Source organism: Pseudophryne corroboree, chromosome 10 (assembly GCF_028390025.1).
Source record: "Pseudophryne corroboree isolate aPseCor3 chromosome 10, aPseCor3.hap2, whole genome shotgun sequence".
Classification (NCBI taxonomy): domain Eukaryota; kingdom Metazoa; phylum Chordata; class Amphibia; order Anura; family Myobatrachidae; genus Pseudophryne; species Pseudophryne corroboree.
The window spans coordinates 171,764,662-171,780,542 of NC_086453.1; the positions used below are offsets into that span (position 1 = coordinate 171,764,662).

At 46.6% G+C, this 15,881-nt stretch overlaps 1 protein-coding gene across 3 annotated transcripts in view; it reads left to right on the forward strand.

Annotated features, from left to right (window-relative positions):
- The window catches only part of TMEM51 (transmembrane protein 51), a 418,775-nt gene that overhangs the window by 186,913 nt on the left and 215,981 nt on the right, over positions 1-15,881 (forward strand). The window lies entirely within an intron of this gene.

The following is a 15,881-nucleotide window of genomic DNA, read 5'->3' on the forward strand; positions in this document are numbered from 1 at the left end:
TCAGGCAGCTTTTTCAAATATGCTGACTACGCTTGTAAACTCGTCTCACGCCCCTTGTGGGGCCACTTGTGCCATTACAGCCACATATTGTCCCTGTAGTTAATCCGCTATGGGCGGATACTTTGTCTACCCAGTTACAACAATTAAATCAGACTTTTATTAGACGAAAGTCCACCCCACGTCCCTCTGGGGCAAAGGGCCGTTTCTTCCTCACAATCCACTACTATTTCGGATAATTATTCCAATGAAGATGGGGAATATACTGATCCGTCAGACCCTGATACAGTTGCTTCTGATGAGGAATCTACAACCCAGGTTAATGTTGCTGACCTTGTGGAGGCTATCAAGCTAATTGTCCAAATTGATGATGACATTGATCCTCCTGTTACATCTAAGAAACCTGATAAGTTTGGACGTCAGAAGGTTGCTAAAATAGTTTTACCGCATTCTGACCTTTTTAATTGACATACGTCAGGAATGCTGGTCTTCTCCAGGAAAGAAGTTTCTCTAACGTCCTAGTGTATGCTGGGGACTCCGTCAGGACCATGGGGATAGCGGCTCCGCAGGAGACAGGGCACAAAAGCAAGCTTTTAGGATCACATGGTGTGTACTGGCTCCTCCCCCTATGACCCTCCTCCAAGCCTCAGTTAGGTTTTTGTGCCCGTCCGAGCAGGGTGCAATCTAGGTGGCTCTCCTAAAGAGCTGCTTAGAAAATGTTTTTAGGTTTATTATTTTCAGTGAGTCCTGCTGGCAACAGGCTCACTGCATCGAGGGACTTAGGGGAGAGATTTTCAACTCACCTGCGTGCAGGATGGATTGGAGTCTTAGGCTACTGGACATAGCTTCAGAGGGAGTCGGAACACAGGTCACCCTGGGGTTCGTCCCGGAGCCGCGCCGCCGATCCCCCTTACAGATGCTGAAGATCGAGGGTCCGGAAACAGGCGGCAGAAGGCTCTTCAGCCTTCATGAAGGTAGCGCACAGCACTGCAGCTGTGCGCCATTGTTGCTACACACTTCACACTGAACGGTCACGGAGGGTGCAGGGCGCTGCTGGGGGCGCCCTGGGCAGCAATATTTAATACCTTTGATGGCAAAGAATACATCACATATAGCCATTGAGGCTATATGTATGTATTTAACCCAGGCCAGATATCTCAAAACCCGGGAGAAAAGCCCGCCGGATAGGGGGCGGGGCTTATTCTCCTCAGCACACAGCGCCATTTTCCTGCTCAGCTCCGCTGTGAGGAAGGCTCCCAGGACTCTCCCCTGCACTGCACTACAGAAACAGGGTAACAAAGAGAAGGGGGGCATATTTTGGCGATATTTATATATTTAAAGCGCATATAACAAAAACAACACCTTTTAGGGTTGTTTATATACATTTTATAGCGCTTTTGGTGTGTGCTGGCAAACTCTCCCTCTGTCTCCCCAAAGGGCTAGTGGGGTCCTGTCTTCGATAAGAGCATTCCCTGTGTGTCTGCTGTGTGTCGGTACGTGTGTGTCGACATGTATGAGGACGATGTTGGTGTGGAGGCGGAGCAATTGCCGGCAATGGTGATGTCACCCCCTAGGGAGTCGACACCGGAATGGATGGCTTTAATTATGGAATTACGTGATAATGTTAGTACATTACAAAAGTCAGTTGACGAAATGAGACGGCCGAAAAACCAGTTAGTACCTGCTCAGGCGTCTCAGACACCGTCAGGGGCTGTAAAACGTCCCTTACCTCAGTCAGTCGACACAGGTACCGACACAGATGAATCTAGTGTCGACGGTGAAGAAACAAACGTATTTTCCAATAGGGCCACACGTTATATGATCACGGCAATGAAGGAGGCTTTGCAGATCTCTGATACTGCAGGTACCTCAAAAAGGGGTATTATGTGGGGGGTGAAAAAACTACCTGTAGCTTTTCCTGAATCAGAGGAATTGAATGACGTGTGTGATGAAGCGTGGGTTAACCCAGATAGAAAACTGCTAATTTCTAAGAAGTTATTGGCATTATACCCTTTCCCACCAGAGGTTAGGGCGCGCTGGGAAACACCCCCTAGGGTGGATAAAGCGCTCACACGTTTATCAAAACAAGTGGCGTTGCCGTCTCCAGATACGGCCGCCCTCAAGGATCCAGCAGATAGGAGGCTGGAAACTACCCTGAAGAGTATATACACGCATACTGGTGTTATACTCCGACCAGCAATAGCCTCAGCCTGGATGTGCAGTGCTGGGGTAGTGTGGTTGGATTCCCTGACTGAAAATATTGATACCCTGGATAGGGACAGTATTTTATTGACTCTAGAGCAATTAAAGGATGCGTTTCTTTATATGCGAGATGCTCAGAGGGATGTTTGCACTCTGGCATCGAGAGTAAATGCGATGTCCATATCTGCCAGAAGAAGTTTATGGACGCGACAGTGGTCAGGTGATGCGGATTCCAAAAGGCATATGGAAGTATTGCCATATAAAGGAGAGGAATTATTTGGGGTTGGTCTATCGGATCTGGTGGCCACGGCAACTGCCGGCAAATCCACTTTTTACCTCAGACCCCCTCCCGAACAGAAAAAGACACCGTCTTTTCAGCCGCAGTCCTTTCGCTCCTATAAAAACAAGCGGGCAAAAGGACAGTCTTATCTGCCACGAGGCAGAGGAAAGGGTAAGAGAGGGCAGCAAGCAGCCCCTGCCCAGGACCAGAAGCCCGCCCCGGGTTCTACAAAGCCATCAGCATGACGCTGGGGCTTTACAAGCGGACTCAGGAGCGGTGGGGGGTCGACTAAAGGACCCGTGGATCTTGCAGATAGTATCTCAGGGTTACATGTTGGAATTCGAAAGATCTCCCCCTCGCCGTTTCCTAAAGTCTGCTTTACCAACGTCTCCCTCAGAAAGGGCGACGGTATTGGAAGCCATTCACAAGCTGTATTCTCAGCAGGTGATAGTCAAGGTACCCTTCCTACAACAGGGAAAGGGGTATTATTCCACACTATTTGTGGTACCGAAGCCGGACGGTTCGTTAAGACCTATTCTAAATCTGAAATCCTTGAACCTGTACATACAGAAATTCAAGTTCAAGATGGAGTCACTAAGAGCAGTGATAGCGAATCTGGAAGAAGGGGACTTCATGGTGTCCCTGGACATAAAAGATGCTTATCTGCATGTCCCAATTTACCCCTCACACCAAGGGTATCTCAGGTTCGTGATACAAGACTGTCATTATCAGTTTCAAACGCTGCCGTTTGGTTTGTCCACGGCACCTCGGGTCTTTACCAAGGTAATGACCGAAATGATGGTTCTTCTACGAAGAAAAGGCGTATTAATTATCCCTTACTTGGACGATCTCCTGATAAGGGCAAAGTCCAGAGAACAGCTGGAAGTCGGTGTAGCACTAACCCAAGTAGTGCTTCAACAACACGGGTGGATTCTGAATCTTCCAAAATCTCAATTGTCCCCGACAACACGTCTGCTGTTCCTGGGAATGATTCTGGACACGGTTCAGAAAAAGGTGTTTCTCCCGGAGGAGAAAGCAAGGGAGTTATCCGAACTTGTCAGGAACCTCCTAAAACCAGGAAATGTGTCAGTACATCAATGCACAAGAGTCCTGGGAAAGATGGTGGCTTCTTACGAAGCAATTCCATTCGGCAGATTCCATGCACGAATATTTCAGTGGGATCTGCTGGACAAATGGTCCGGATCGCATCTGCACATGCATCAGCGGATAACACTGTCACCAAGGACAAGGTTGTCTCTCCTGTGGTGGTTGCAGAGTGCCCATCTGTTAGAGGGCCGCAGGTTCGGCATACAGGACTGGGTCCTGGTGACTACGGATGCCAGCCTACGGGGCTGGGGAGCAGTCACACAGGGAAGAAACTTCCAGGGTGTATGGTCAAACCTGGAGACGTCTCTTCACATAAATATACTAGAGCTAAGAGCGATCTACAATGCTCTAAGCTTGGCGAAACCGCTGCTTCAGGGTCAGCCGGTGTTGATCCAGTCGGACAACATCACGGCAGTCGCCCACGTAAACAGACAAGGCGGCACGAGAAGCAGAAGAGCAATGACAGAAGCTGCAAGGATTCTTCGCTGGGCGGAAAATCATGTCATAGCAATGTCAGCAGTGTTCATCCCGGGAGTGGACAACTGGGAAGCAGACTTCCTCAGCAGACACGACCTTCACCCGGGAGAGTGGGGACTTCATCCGGAAGTTTTCCACATGATTGTGAACCATTAGGAAAAACCAAAGGTGGACATGATGGCGTCTCGCCTCAACAAAAAACTGGACAGATATTGCGCCAGGTCAAGAGACCCTCAGGCAATAGCTGTGGACGCTCTGGTAACACCGTGGGTGTACCAGTCAGTGTATGTGTTTCCTCCTCTGCCTCTCATACCAAAGGTACTGAGAATTATACGGAAAAGGGGAGTAAGAACAATACTAGTGGCTCCGGATTGGCCAAGAAGAACTTGGTATCCGGAACTTCAAGAGATGCTCACGGAAGATCCGTGGCCTCTACCTCTAAGAAGGGATCTGCTTCAGCAGGGACCTTGTATGTTCCAAGACTTACCGCGACTGCGTTTGACGGCATGGCGGTTGAACGCCGGATTCTAAAAGAAAAGGGCATTCCAGAGGAAGTTATTCCTACCTTGATTAAAGCTAGGAAGGAAGTGACCGCACAACATTATCACCGCATTTGGAGAAAATATGTTGCGTGGTGTGAGGCCAAGAAGGCCCCAACGGAAGAATTTCAATTGGGTCGATTCCTACATTTCCTGCAGGCAGGATTGTCTATGGGCCTCAAATTGGGGTCTATTAAAGTTCAAATTTCGGCCTTATCAATCTTCTTCCAGAAAGAATTGGCTTCAGTCCCTGAAGTACAAACTTTTGTCAAGGGTGTACTACATATACAACCCCCAATTGTGCCTCCAGTGGCACCGTGGGATCTAAACGTAGTTTTGGAATTTCTCAAATCTCATTGGTTTGAGCCTCTCAAATCGGTAGATTTGAAGTATCTTACATGGAAAGTAACCATGCTATTGGCCCTGGCTTCAGCCAGGAGAGTTTCAGAGTTGGCGGCTTTATCGTACAAAAGCCCATATCTAATTTTCCATTTGGACAGGGCAGAACTGCGGACACGTCCTCATTTTCTCCCTAAGGTGGTTTCGGCTTTTCACTTGAACCAGCCTATTGTGGTGCCTGCGGCTACTAGCGACTTGGAGGACTCCAAGTTACTGGACGTTGTCAGAGCATTGAAAATATATATTTCAAGGACAGCTGGAGTCAGAAAATCTGACTCGTTGTTTATCTTGTATGCACCCAACAAGATGGGTGCTCCTGCGTCTAAGCAGACGATTGCTCGTTGGATCTGTAGCACAATTCAACTTGCACATTCTGTGGCAGGCCTGCCACAGCCTAAAACTGTAAAAGCCCACTCCACAAGGAAGGTGGGCTCATCTTGGGCGGCTGCCCGAGGGGTCTCGGCATTACAACTTTGCCGAGCAGCTACGTGGTCAGGGGAGAACACGTTTGTAAAATTTTACAAATTTGATACTCTGGCTAAAGAGGACTTGGAGTTCTCTCATTCGGTGCTGCAGAGTCATCCACACTCTCCCGCCCGTTTGGGAGCTTTGGTATAATCCCCATGGTCCTGACGGAGTCCCCAGCATCCACTAGGACTTTAGAGAAAATAAGAATTTACTTACCGATAATTCTATTTCTCGTAGTCCGTAGTGGATGCTGGGCGCCCATCCCAAGTGCGGATTGTCTGCATTACTTGTACATAGTTATTGTTACAAAAATCGGGTTATTGTTGTGAGCCATCTTTTTTAAGAGGCTACTTCTTTGTTATCATACTGTTAACTGGGTTCAGATCACAAGTTGTACGGTGTGATTGGTGTGGCTGGTATGAGTCTTACCCGGGATTCAAGATCCTTCCTTATTGTGTACGCTCGTCCGGGCACAGTACCTAACTGAGGCTTGGAGGAGGGTCATAGGGGGAGGAGCCAGTACACACCATGTGATCCTAAAAGCTTGCTTTTGTGCCCTGTCTCCTGCGGAGCCGCTATCCCCATGGTCCTGACGGAGTCCCCAGCATCCACTACGGACTACGAGAAATAGAATTATCGGTAAGTAAATTCTTATTTTTTCCTGTCTTAAAAGATGCTAGCTTGTTATCCTATCCCTGAGTTGAGTAACAAGTGCGGAAACTCCACTGCCGGTGGACTCTCATGTCGGCCGTCTTGTGGTGTCATCTACTCTGCCTGTCACCACTGTCACTTCACTGAAGGAACCGACCGATAAGCGTGTGGAGGGATGCCTGACCCACTATGGCTACCTCTTGGGCGGCAAAAGGAATCAAAGCATGGGTTCAGGCAATTGAGAATGAGCTACCTCAGGATTTTTCTGACACTGCCAGGCAATATCTGTCGTATATTACCACAGCCTGTCTCTATATTCAGGAGGTGGCCTCTGATGCAGGGGTCATGGCGGCCAAAGCTTCTACTAAGTCTATCCTGGCTCACCGGATTCTGTGGTTGAGGTCCTGGAAAGTGGACCTGGACTCTAAAAAGACCTTGGAGGTACTTCCTTTCAAGGGAGACATACTTTTTGGGGAGGATCTGAACAAGATTGTGACTGACTTGGTGACGACCAAGACTGCGTTTTTCCCAAGTACTAATCCTCCTACTCAGAAGGCTATGAGTACCACTTTACGTTCCTATCGACCTCCAAGTAAAGCAAAAGGTCAGGCTCATACTTCCAAAACCACTAAGCCCAAATCTAAACAGTCCTGGGCCACCCGTCAGCCTGCGTCCAAAGTCGGCCTCCCACCCTGGGGTCCCCCAGGAGGAGGCCTGCCCCATCATGCTTCCAGCCTGCTGCAGGATGGGGCAGGCTTCCCCCTGGAGGACCCCAGGGTGGGAGGCCGACTTCTGCAAGCGCTGGTTAAAGACCACTTCAGATGTCTGGGTGTGGGAAGTTGTCTCTTTCAAGAGACGTCCCCCTCGCCAGTTCTGTTAAACAGTTATTCCTTCAGATCCGTTGAAAGCGCAAACTCTACACCTGGTTGTGCAATTTCTCCTGGAAACAGGAGTGGTAATGGCAGTACCTCTGTCCCAGAGAGGCAGGGGATACTCTTCGACCCTGTTTCTAGTTCCTAAACCGAATGGCTCTTTCCGGCCTTTCCTCAACCTCAAATCATTGAACAAGTTTGTAAGAGTATCCAAATTCCGTATGGAAACTGCGCTCTATTGTGCTGGCCATGGAACCCGAGGACTATGTGGTATCCCTGGACATACAGGATGCTTACCTGCACATATCTATTGCCATGTTGCATCAGCAATATCTGCGGTTTGCTATTGGCAACCTTCATTTTCAGTTCTAGGCTCTACCTTTTATACTGGCCACGCCATCTCTGATTTTCACCAAGGTCATGGCCGTCAGGGAATCGGGATGCTGCCGTATCTGGACGACTTGCTGATTCTGGCGAACTCCCAAGATGTCCTCCTCAGCCAATTCCTACAAGCCCACGGGTGGCTCATCAATTGGAAGAAGTCCTCGCTGGTCTAGCGAGAGAGTGTCGATTTACTCGGCGATGCAAGTACTAGGCCTCATGGTGTTTGCTTTCGACATGGTAGAGTATGCTCAATTTCATTCCCGCCCTCTGCAGAGGTTAATCCTTTCCAAATGGGACGGCCTGCCTCATCGTATCAGGTCTCAAATGATCTCCTTGACTCCGGCGGTACGTCTGTGACTGAACTGGTGGCTACGGGACCAACAGTTGAGCAGGTCCCTCCTGACAACGGACGCCAGTCTGCGAAGTTGAGGTGCGGTGTTGGAGCAACACTCTCTAGGGTCGGTGGACCAGGGAGGAATCTCTCCTCCCGATCAACATTCTGAAATTGCAGGCAGTGTTCAATGCATTGACACTGGCCTTGCCTCTGGTACAGAACAGGTATATTCAAGTGCAGTCAGTCAACGCCACCACAGCGGCGTACATAAATCATCAAGGTGGCACTCAAAGCTGCATGGCAATGATGGAAGTGTCAATAATCCTCCAATGGGTGGAAAGCCATCTGCCAGCCATATCGGCAGTGTTGATTCCGGGGGTCCTCAACTGGGAAGCGGACTTCCTCCGTCGTCAGGACGTGCACGCCGGTGAGTGGAGTCTTCATCCGGAAGTCTTTCAACTCCTAGTGGACAAGTGGGGCCTATCGGATGTAGACCTGATGGCATCTCAACACAATCACAAGGTTCCGGTTTTTGGAGCAAGGACATGGGATCCTCAAGCAGTGTTCGTGGACGCACTGGCAACTCCATGGAACTTTCGGGTGCCGTACGTGTTCCCTCCAGTGTCACTCCTGCCCAGGGTAATACGGAAGTTCAAGCAAGAAGGAGGAATACTACTTCTAGTCACTCCAGCATGGCCCAGACGGCATTGGTTCTCAGACCTGCAGGGTCTCTCGATAGAGCGTCCTCTTCTAATTCCTCCATGCCCAGCCCTCCTCGTTCAGGGCCCTTCTGTGTACCCTGACCTGGCCAGACTGCCTTTGACGGCTTGGCTCTTGAAGCATCACTCCTGAGTGCAAAAGGATTCTCTGAGGCGGTCATTTAAACTATGTTGAAAGCCCGTAAAACCAGCTTCGGCTTTGATTTATTACAGGGTCTGGAATTTTTACTTCACCTGGTGTGCTGCGAAGAATTATGATGCTTTTACTTTCAAAACTTCCAGACTTTTTGGCTTTTCTACAGCAAGGCCTGGACTTCGTCTGGCCTCCCGCAAGGTTCATATATCTGCCTTGTTGGTGTGGTTTCAGAGAAAAATTGCGTCTCTTCCTTACGTTCACACTTTCACTCAGGGTGTTATACGGTTTCAGCCTCCCTGTGGCTCCATGGGATCTGTCTGTCGTCGTGAATGCCCTGCAAGAGTCTCCATTTGAACCTCTTGCGTTTGTGGACCTTAAATGCCTTACTCTTAAGGTCGTATTTCTGTTGGCTATCGCCTCTGCTAGGAGGGTGTTGCGCTTTTTCCTGTCGTCCATCCTTTCTGATTTTTCACCGTGACGTTCTTCAAACTCGCCCTGGTTATTTGCCTAAGGTGGTATCCTCTTTTCACCTTAACCAGGAGATTGTGGTTCCGGCCTTCACCTCTTCTGGTCTATCCTTTAAAGAAAAATCTTTGGAAGTGGTACGGGTTCTCCGTGTTTATGTGGAAAGGACTGCCTACATCAGGAGGTCAGATTCTCTTTTTGTACTATTTTTGTTTTTCACAAACGTGGCTGGCCTGTGAATAAGCAAACCTTGGCCAGATGTATTAGAATGGTGATTGCACAAGCTTATGCACATGCTGGGCTCCCAGCTGCTGCTATCAAGGCCCATTCTACTCTGTCGGTTGGACCTTCTTGGGCGGCCCGCCGTGGCGCGTCCGCAGAAGAAGTTGTGCAAGGCGGCTACGTGGTCCTCTGTGAACACGTTCATCAGGTTCTATCCCTTTGATACTTCTGCCTCCCAGGATGCTTCCTTTGGATGTTGGGTTCTTGTGCCCGCTACAGTCCATCCCCTCCCATGAGGAATTGCTTTAGGACATACCCGATGTTATTCCCTGTGGAATACCAGTGTACCCCACTGCAGAAAGGGAGATTTATGGTAAGGCTTACCATTGTTAAATCTCTTTCTGCGAGGTACACTGGATTCCACAGGGCGCCCACCGTGACACGCTTAGCTTCTCCTGTCATGAGAATGTGGTTCTCTGTGACTAACATCTACGGTCTCTCTTACCTGCTACTGCATTGGACTGGTTACCAAAACAGCTCCAGTGCCTGGAGGCGGGGCTATAGAGGAGGCGGTGCAGTGCCTTCTGGGAACAGTCAAAGCTTTAGCCTGTTGGTGCTTCGGATCAAGATCCAACTCTACACCCCAATGTTATTCCCTGTGGAATCCAGTGTACATCGCAGAAAGATTTAACAATGGTACTTCTACCATAAATCTCCGTATTCATCCCACTTGCAGATGATAGTTGGGTGTGGTATGTTAGATAGAAAAGACTTAGGTCGACAGTGTCTAGGTCGACCACTATTGATCGACAGTAAGTAGGTTAACATGGTTTATAGGTCGACATGCACTAGGTCGACATGAAAAAAGTCGACGTTTTTTTGGGTGTCGTTTTCTTCGTAGAGTGACGGGGAACCCCAATTAGTTCTACATGTCCCCTTGTTTCGGGAAAGGTGCCTCGCTCCACTCCCGCTGCGCTCCGCACAGGTTTCCGTTCCCAGTTGCAGTCCATGTGGATCATAAAGTATGAAAAAGTTAAAAAAATTTTTTTTTGAGAAGTGAAAAAAATAATGTCGACCTAAGTCTTGTCGACCTAGAGATCGGATACCGGGTGTGTTTGCATGTGTATATATTATTATTATTATTATTATTATTATTATTATTATTATTATTATTATTTAATTATTATTATTTATTTATTTATTTAATTATTATTATTATTTATTTATAATTATTATTATTTATAATTATTATTATTTATAATTATTATTATTATTTATTATTTTATTACGGTACCTAAGCAAATAAAAATAAATAAATATTACATTTAAAAGACTTTAAATCAAAGTCCAAGACCAAGAAAAATCATTGAGGAGTTTCTCACTATGGGTGGTATCCGATTAGCCACGGTAAATTACATTGCCAGGGGTTATCCTATCAGGGATTTTGTTTTGCCAGGTGAAATGAAATCCACTTTAAGAAGCCCTTATTTCTAGGATCATGGCCGTGAAAACACATGGGTCCGCGACTTTTTGCAGACCCTATGTGTTTTCGCCCCCGTCCCCCCTTATTCCACGTCTAAACATTTTTGCATATAATTGGATACCTTCTGTTACATGTTTTTTATATTCCTGATATCATTGTCAACACAGTGAAACAGTATGTAAAGTAAACAAAGAGCCCCAGTGCTCTGTGTGGCATATAATGTATTTAGGAATAATTGGTATTAGTCCTACACATTAAATGGGGATAATCTAGGAGTAACATTAGTGGAAAAAGACTTGGGGGTACTCATAGATAATAAGCTTAATAACAGTACACAATGTCAAAGTGCAACAAAGAAGGCAAGTAAGGTGCTAACGTGCGTAAAACGGGAAATTGAGTGAGGCAAGGGACGAGAGTGTAATCCTGCCACTACAAATCATTGGTACGTCCGCACCTGGAATATTGTGATCAGTTTTGGGCACCGCATTATAAAAAAGATATCTGGGAAATCGAAAGAGTTCAAAGGAGAGTTACTCAACTGAATAAAGGGCTAGAGGCACTGGATTACGAAGAAAAACTTACTAGCTTGAATATATATACTCGAGAAAAGAGGCGTCTGAGAGGAGACATTATTAATCTCTTCAAATGTGTAAAGGGAAAATACAAGGAGATATCAAGGGATATGTTCATTAAAAAAAACTCGTTGAGGCTAGAGGAGGTATTCTTCACAGTTAGGTCAATAAAGATGTCGAACTCCCTGCCAGAGAAGGAGGTAATGGAGGAGTCTGTAAATACATTCAAAAGCGGATTGGATACATTTCTAACTAAAAAAGATATCCAAGGTTATAGCTTTTTTTTTTTTTTTTTTTTTAAATTTACATTGATAAACTGGACGGTACATGAATTATAGTTAATTAATCCTTAAATCTTTACTTCAGCAGCTTTAATGGCATTGAAAGCTGCCTTACTGTCATTTTTTTTTCTGAGTGCTGCAGTAGTGTGACTGTATGTAAGTAAGATTTAATGTGGGGGTTTTTTTTTATGTAGTTTTTATTGAAAGGGAGAAGCATACAGAACAGCAAGATAGAAAAATAACAATGACACAATCGGTATACATGTGGCTGGGAAGCCAGTATCAGCATATATACGTCAAATTTCTCCAAGAGAGAATAAAAAAGGCAGTTGAGGAATAGGACTATATACTATAGTGGCACTACTTCTGGAGATTAAGAATGGGAATAGTAAGAGTTTTGAAGAAAAAAGAGACATAACGTCGGGAAGAAGCTCAAGCTCATAAGATTTCGAGCTAAAGTGGGGTCGGTAGGTATGTGGAAAAATAGAAAGGTCGAGTAGATGGGATGGGGATTACTAGAGAGAGATATCAGGGGGTGAAGAAAGAAGGGAAAAAAGAAAAAGATGTCCTCCCCAGGATCAGGGGTCTCGGAGATGTGGGTAGGGAGGGGGGGGAGAGAGAAGGAAAAAAAAAAAAAAGATATAGGTTGGGATTCGTTCTTAGTTCAATCCTGGGAGGGGGTGGTCGCGGTATCTCTACCAGGGGAGCCAAGTGGAATGGAATTTTTGTACTGTGTTGTGTTGGAGGCTGGTGATATATTCCATGTTTGCGACAAACCAAATTCTATTTATTAGTGCCTGACGACTGGGAGCTTCGGGGCTCTTCCAGTTGCGCGCTATTTGGTATTTAGCTGCGCAAGAAATAAAGAGGATCAATTTTTTCGAATCCTTAGAAATAACGTCTGGCGAAGCGCAGAGAAGAAGATTAACAGGTGAGAGAGGTGCGGGTAAATCAATTAGTTGAGACGAGAGCGTGCGGACCATCGTCCAATACTTAATGATTACCGGGCAGGTCCACCAAATATGATAAAAGGTGCCCACATGTCCGCAATTCCTCCAGCAAAGGTCGGAGGTATCCAGGTATATCTTGTGTAGCCGATCCGGTACCAAGTACCATCTCGTATATATTTTGTATGAATTTTCGCGGATTGCTACGCTGATGGAGCATTGTGAGATTGCGGAAAGAATTGCGCTCCACCCCTCCTCGTCGAAGTTTTGTCCGAGGTCCGCCTCCCATGCTAGCTCGTGCGGCTCCAGAGGGATTTTCGGATGAGGATGGATTTGTAGAGAAGAGATATAGCGCCCCTGTCAGTTGAGTTATGTATGCAGAATCTCTCTAGAGGGGAGGAACCGGCAATGGAAAGGGTAGATGAAGAAAAGAAATAGTGACGGATTTGAAGATATTGGTAGAACAGAGAGTTGGGTAGATTATGTGTTTTGTAAATCAGAAAATTATTTAATGGCGTGTGTACCTGTGAAGTGGCGAATTCTGGTGACGCCTGCAGAAATCCAAGGGTGGACCATTTGGTGAGAGAGCCCCGGGGGAAATGCTGAGTTATACCAGATGGGAGTCAGAGGGGAGGGATGAGTGGACAGTTTTAGTTTTTTGTTCAAGTTCTGCCAATTGCTAAGTGTCAAATCTATTGTGGGTGAAGGGTGGCGGGGCTATGGGCGATGCTTGCTAGGAAGCCAAGGTAAGTATGAAATCGAAGGGATTTCCATGAGATCACTTTCCAGGTCAACCCACCGTTTAGTATGTTTTGGAGCATGCCAGGCAATAATTTGGCTCAATTTAGTTGCATCGTAATATTGCCGGAGGATGGGGAGGCCTAGACCGCCATTCCGAGAATGTTTAGCTAAAATATTTTGTCGTATTCTGGGTTTCTTATGGTTCCAAATACATTTACATAGAGAAGATTGGAGGGTAGTAAGACTGGTGAGGGATCAAGATTGGAAGCGTCTGGAATAAGTATAGGAGTTTGGGGAGGGCGTTCATTTTTATTGCATTGATACGTCCCACCCAAGAGAGTAAGTATGATTCCCATTGATGGCTATCCTTAAGAATAGAAGCAATTAGCGGGGGATAGTTAGCGCGGTAGAGAGTACTGTTGGATTTAGTAATGGAAACCCCAAGATATTTAAGCGAGTGTTTGCGCCATGAAAGGTGAAAATTCTGTTGCAGTTGGGACTTTGCAGGTTTAGGGATGTGTAGGGAGAGGGCTTCAGATTTTATCTGGTTAATCTTGTATCCCGAGAGGTTGCTATGTATAGATAGTTCCCGGAATAGGTTCGGGAGAGAAATAGTTGGGTTCGTCAAGGTCAGGAGGATATCGTCGGCAAAAAGAGAAATGGTATACTCTGCGTGATTGATACATATCCCGGAAATGTCAGGGTTAGCGTGGATACGGTTCGCGAGGGGCTCGATGACAAGTGCGAATATAAGAGGTGATAGCGGACACACCTGGCAGGTTCCATTGGAGATTGTAAAGGTGTCTGACAGCAAGCCGTTAGAAAGTACAGACGCCGAGAGGTTTTGGTATAAGGCCTGAATGGCCTGGAGAAATTTACTGTGAAAGCCAAAACGCTGGAGGGTATGCTTCACGAAGGGCCAAGATACCCTGTCAAAGGCTTTCTCCGCATCTAAAGCGAGTGCCAAAGACGTGATCTTTTGTAGGCTAATGTGATGAATAATATCAATTACGCGTCTAGTATTATCGAGAGCCGTACTAGAAGGGACGAAGCCCACCTGGTCAGGGTGTATGAGCGAGGAGAGAATAGGGTTGAGTCTATTGGCCAACACTTTGGCAAAGATTTTCAAGTCGGAGTTCAAAAGTGATATATGCCGGTAGTTAGAGACAAGCTGGGGGTCCTTGTCGGGTTTTGGGATCACTGTAATAACAGCCTTAGTTGTGTGGGAGTGGAAGGGTGACCCGTCTAGTATAAGATTTAATACTGTTGTGTGGTGGGGGAGTAGCGTGGATTGAAAAGTTTTATAATGGGACATCGGGAAGCCGTCTGGGCCTGGGGCTTTGGACGGCTTCTGAGATTTGATAGCAAGATCAATTTCCTCAGGGGCAATAGGTTTATCGAGGACCGAGGAGGTATTTGAGTCGATGCAGGGCAGGTCAGAGGATGTTAAGTATTCAGGAATCGTAGGATGGGTCGACGTCAACGAAGGTGAGGGGTCAGGTAAGTTGTAAAGCCGCTCGTAGTAAGTCTTGAAAAGAGAATTAATAGATGCTGGATTATATTGGAGGGAGCCGTGGTCGTCCTTAATGGCCGGAATGGCAGTACGTGCCTTTCGGGCTCTCACTCTGCTGGCCAATAACGTATCGGCTTTATTGCTTTTTTCGTAGAATTTTTTGTCGTAGCCAGCGGAGTGAGAGCTCGGTTTTTTCGGCCAGCAAGGTGTTCAGAGCTGCCCTGGCGGATGTGAGTTGTGTGTAGAGGGAGCGTGAGGGCCTTTGCTTGTGTAGGGATTCTAATGTGTGTACCTCGTCTGTAAGGGACGATATTTTCCGCTTGTGTTCTCTGTTCCTCCTATGTGGCGCGTAGCTAATGATGTGGCCTCTGATAACGGCCTTGTGAGCTTCCCAGACCAATGGCGTACAGGAGGAGTCGGTAATATTCAAGGAAAAATAGTGGTACCGGACTTCGCTCGCCACCTGATTACTAAAGGTAATAGTTGGTGGCGTGGATAGTAGAGGAACTATCCCGCTGGCCTAGCTCCTCCCCTTTTTGTCATGACTCCTCCCCCTGACGGAAAAGGTTCCTTAGCCAACTTGGATCTAGCTTCAACCACCCGGGAACTGACCATTATGTCCTACTTTTTGTTGTAGGATAAACTCCCGTTTTATCTACATTTTTCTATATTTTTTTTGAATTTTATATACAGTATAATGTGTGTGGGTTTTTTTTTTCGTTTTTTTTACTTTTAGATTTTTAACTAGATAAGCGATGCTGTTTTGTGACCTAGCACGGCGCAAACAGGAATTTAATTCGGAGGATGCCCGTTGCCGTGACTTAACACCCTGTTTAGTCCGCGAGTACAGGCATGACTCCGACTTAGCATTGCATTGAATTGCTCTGGGAACTCCTTCCCTGAGCTATTCAATTCACTCTAAATGGAATCAACACCTCTCATCCTCCCCCCAATAGCAGCATCAGTAGCGGCATTTTGTGCTGTCCCCCCAGTCTACAATAGTGCAGCACCTTCTCTATATGACAATGAAACAGTGGTTTTTGTTATGTTTACAATATACAAAGTTGCCTTGGGTATTGGTCACATTTACTA